We start from the raw sequence: 5,323 nt of genomic DNA on the forward strand, positions 1-5,323 counted from the left end.
AACCTATAATGTTTTGTCTATTTTGTTTTGTGTATGCTTTATTTCCCCTTATTATTTTTATATACAAAATATTAATATATAAGAAAATAAGATATAAATATTTTCTGTGGATTTTAATACAATATATCAGTGTTTCCAAACCACGTTCACCAGCTCTGTGCATTCTCCTTAACCCTTAACACCCGATTCAGATCATCAGCTCATTAGCAGAGACTGAAAGAGCTGTGATGGGTGTGACAGACAAAGGAGACAACCAAAACATGCAGTGTTGGTGGTCCTCCAGGAACGTGGTTGAAAAATATTGCAATATATAGCTAAAGTCAGAATTATTAGCTCCCTTCAAATTTATTTCTTCTTTTTAAAAATATTTTCCAAACGATGTTCAGCAGAGCAAGGACATTTTCACAGTATGTCTGATAATATTTTCTCTTTTGGAGAAAGTCTTATTTGTTTTATTTCGGCAAGAAAAAAATAAGTTTTTAAATTTTTAAACACCATTTTAGGGACAAAATTATTAGCCACTTTCAGCTAAATTTTTTTCTCGCTAGTCTACAGAACAAACCATCAATATGCAATAACTTGCCTAATTACCCTAACCTGCCTAGTTCACCTAATTAACCTAGTTAAGCCTTTAAATGTCACTTTAAGCTGTATAGAAGTATCTTGAAAAATATCAAGTAAAATATTATTTACTGTCATTATGGCAAGGATAAAATAAATCAGTTATTAGAAATGAGTTATTAAAACTATTATGTTTAGAAATGTGTTGAAAAAAATCTTTCCTCCGTTAAAATGAAATTGGGAAAAATAAATAAACAAGCAGTCTAATAATTCAGGGGGGCTAATAATTCGGACTTCAACTGTATATTACTTGGAAAATTGCACAGCAAAATTACGATTAAAAATACAGTAAAATTTTAGGCCTTAAAAAAAATCTTCACTATTCACTTAAATGTTGTGTTGTAGGTCTAAAATAATTTTAAACAGGTCTTAATTTAGCTTTTTCTGAGTAAAGCCACTCAATCGGGCCGACATCCATCCATTAACCAACAATGCATCTCAATAACACCTTACTTTTTAATATTTAAGTCTTTTTACTGCAAAGAGATACAATTCACTACAGTTTTTAGATACTTTTACAGCTAATTCCCCATTAAATTTCCTAATCAGGGAAGGAAAACTAAAAACAATTACACAATTCCTGATGATAACAGGAAAAATTTTATTAGAAAAAAATTCTTAGTGTTGAACCCTGTATAAGGCTAAAATTGAATTCTTCGATCCAATCCCAATTCTACCCCTTAGCCCTTCCCCTGTCCCAATTCTCTTTAGCTTGAAGGCGTAGGGCTAAGGGGAAGGGGTAAATAGTCTTTCGAACAAAGATTTTTCAGGACCACACTCGAAACCAAGGGGTTAGAAAATTTCCCAGAAAGAGATGCACAAATTAGTATTTTTGTAATTATTATGAATTTTTACAACAAAAAGCACATGTTTTAATATATTCATAAACGCCTTCATGTTTTACCGTCATGCTTTAAAAAAACTGCTAAACTTTGCTATCTATAATCCATGATAATAACTCCTGTATAGCAGTTTCACAACATTCTGACACTCAAAGACACTGGAGTACCCTGTCAGAAGAGTAGTGGCTGAGCTTTTTACTATAATGTTAATGTTGTTTTTGGTTTGTTTACATCAATGAATAATGACTATTGCCACTGTGTAAATGCACAGTATAGTTACGATAACATAATATAAGCCTTCAGTGATTTCCTGAAGATAAAAACCAAAAAAATAACACAACTGGAACAACTACATCAGTCGCCATCATCTGATCTTATTTGAAGCAAGAGATTGTGATGACATTTCATGACGTGTGCAGGTGCTGTCCCAATTCTTCAACCCTTTTGAAGCCCTTCCCCTTCACACTCGGTTTTAGGGGCCAAGGGGTAGGGGTACAAACATAGAATTTAGATTGGGCCTTAATGGTGTTAAAAGGTTCTTTAAAAGTCTTAAATTTGACTTCATAAAACCTGTAGAAACCCTGAAATAGATTGTTTAAAGATACTTTTAAAAAATGTGTCAATATTGAACAAAAATCTTAATATACTGATATTTGATAGTAAGCTATTGTATTCTGCAAGATCAGTCAGAAAAGATTAATGTCTCTTAATGTCTTTAAAAATACTTTATTTAGGATATTTTACTTAATCATGCTGCATAAAGTTTTTTTGCCTAATTTCTAAATTGCTATTTCTAAATTCCATTAATTAAGGGATTTAACATATATTCATATATAATGAAATAATATATAATAATAAATATCTAATAATAATTTTGAAGACGTGCCTTTATATACATTCCTGGAGAGCGCCAAATAGGTCCCTGGAATTTTTTTCTGCAGTTTTTGTTTTCGTAAATCCACCAGAGGCCGCTGTGTATGCTTTTTCAGATCTCAAATTTCTCTTACGAGTGCCATTCGGGCCTGCTCTTCTCACGTAAATTCACCAGAGACCACTGTCGACTGACTGACTGGCTGATTGACTGACCCACTCTCTCTTTCCCTAAACCCAACCAATAGTGTTTTCAAAAGCACCGATTGACCCACCCACTTCCCTGAACCCAACCGATAGTGTTTTCAAAAGCAATCCGGGAAAGAAGAAAAGCCCTTGCAGCCGCCTAACTTTTACCACGTTTTTTAGATTTTACCACATTCTCACCCTGTTACTACTTGTTTATTCTATTTTTTGTCTTACCTGCTTTCTGGAACTGTTCTTCGCCAGACTCGAACCCTATCATCGCAGTCAACTCCGCTCCATATCTCAAGTCCGCCGACATAAATGGAGAGCTACTGGACAAACTTGTACCAGCGGTAACGCTGTCCATATGGAGGTAAGCAGTCAGCTAGTGAGAAATGAGAAAAGGAATGTTGTCATATCACCCCGTAGTGTTCAAGTTTTATTTTGCTACTTTTAATTACTAATTCACTTCTATTTACTACGTATACAGTGTTTTGCCTTACTCCTAAAACTGTTCTCGATTTTTGTTTTGTCTTTAAATCTTTGAACAGTTTTCCTCTTCATTAAGTACTTTTATATATATTGATATTCATTCATTCATTTTTTTCCCCGCTTAGTCCCTTTATTAATTAGGGGTCGCCACAGCGGAATGAACTGCCAACTTATCCAGCATATGATTTTACGCAGCAGATGCCCTTCCAGCCGCACCCAACACTAGGAAACACCCATACACTTTTGCATAAACACTACGGCCAATTTAGCCTATGCATTTTACCTATACCGCATGTCTTTGGACTTGTGGGAGGAACCGAGTCACCCAGAGGAAACCCACTTCAACACTGGGAGAACATGCGAACTCAACACAGAAATCGATCGTGCTACCCATTGTGTCACCATCACGCCATAATATAATAAAATAATAATATACCTTGTGCATGTAAATACATAATACTTTAAAAATTGAAAACAAAATTATCCTTAAAACACACACAATTATGTGCAAAATATAGAGTAAATGGTTTGTTTAATATACTTTAAAAAAATATGAACCAAGAAAAATAAGAACAGTGGCAAAATTTAACTAAATAAACTACAATAAAAAATTTACTGATATTACTCAAACTAGTAGAATGACTATTATAATCCCCAAATTATGAGTGTCAAAAGAAATAGCCTCTTAATGTCTTAAAAATATTTTTTTACTTATAATTATAACTTTTTTACTATTTTAATTACTAATGTACTTATATTTACGACTTATACATTTTTTGCCTTATTTTTAAATGGCTCTTAATTATAGTTTTATGCTTTGTCTTTATGTCTTTGATTATTTTTATGCTTCATTAAGAGATTTAACATTAAAGTCAGAAGTCAGAATTATATACCCCCATACCCCCCCCCCCCCCCCATTTATGTTTAACGGAAAGATATAGTTTTAATAACTCATCTCAAATAACTGATTTATTTTATCTTTGCCATGATGACAATAAATATTTGACTAGATATTTTTCAAGACACGTCTACACAGCTTAAAGTGACATTTAAAGGCTTAACTAGGTTAATTAGGCAAGGTAGGGGAAATTAGGCAAATCATTCTATAGCGATGGTTTGTTCTAATAATTCAACATTTATTCATTATTCATGTATTCATTAGATATTATAAATGTGTGTTTTTGATTTATTAGAAAAGAAAAACTGATATTTCTCAGTAAATAACCGAACCAAAAGCTTTTCTGATCACAAATGCAGGTCTTCAAATCATCTGACACATTCAGCATTGCTTAACAGATAGAGGCAACGTAAAATCAGCAGAAACCAGTGGGATTTGCGCAGTGAGTAACACAAATCTGTCATCATACCTCTGTCATTTCACGCATCTGTGCTTCCCCTGAACCCCATCATCAGACATCAGGACAAAAAGAGGCTTTTCGGATGCAAACACAGCTAGGAATAAGAAGAATATTATACTGTATATGGAAATATGAGCGTGCAGTACATGAGTCAGAATCTCTGCTGAGTACAAAATTAACAGAAATTCATCCTAAAAAACGTAAATGAGATGAATGTGGAAACAGTGACTCTGGTTTTACCACGAATATCACAGTCATTGCAGTTGTGGTCACTGTGCAAGAGTTTTAGTGTGTTTTTGTAAGACTGTTTTCGCAGGATCATTTGAACAAGCAATACCAGTGTTAATTCTAGTTCCTTGTAAATTTGTAAGAATCACACAATGAGTGAAGAAACTGATTTGTGCTAATAAATCTTTAATTTAAATATTTTCTGTATTATTATTTAATAACCTCTTAAGGCCCAAGGTGTTTTTACATGTATTTTTTTTAATTTCTCTTTGCTATTTGGGCTTAATAGAACATAATTAGAATAGAAGTATCATCTTTTCATATCATGTACTTTTAGAGAAAAATTATGTCCATATATGTGGACTTGTGGTCCCAATTTTATAAAACACTCTTCCCCAAAAAAATTTTATGCACATTTTTTGTTATTTTTTTAACTTGCTTTGACTATCAGAGAGTAAAAACAAAATCCCCCCATTTTGGACAGTTAAAAATAGTGTTTGGGACATTTAATATGCTGCAAAACAGTTGCAGGATGACACTGTATGTCTGTAACAAAATATAAAACATTCAAAGTATGTTAAATAGCTAAAAATGTGCTGTCCACGTATGTGGACACTCGGGCCCCAAGAGGTTAATGAAGGTATTGAAGGTTAAAGATATATATTTTTAATCAGCCATGCATTCATGTCACATATAAAATCTATTAAATTTGTTTCTTTAGGACCA

This window comes from Danio rerio, chromosome 10 (genome assembly GCF_049306965.1).
Source record: "Danio rerio strain Tuebingen ecotype United States chromosome 10, GRCz12tu, whole genome shotgun sequence".
NCBI classification, from domain to species: domain Eukaryota; kingdom Metazoa; phylum Chordata; class Actinopteri; order Cypriniformes; family Danionidae; genus Danio; species Danio rerio.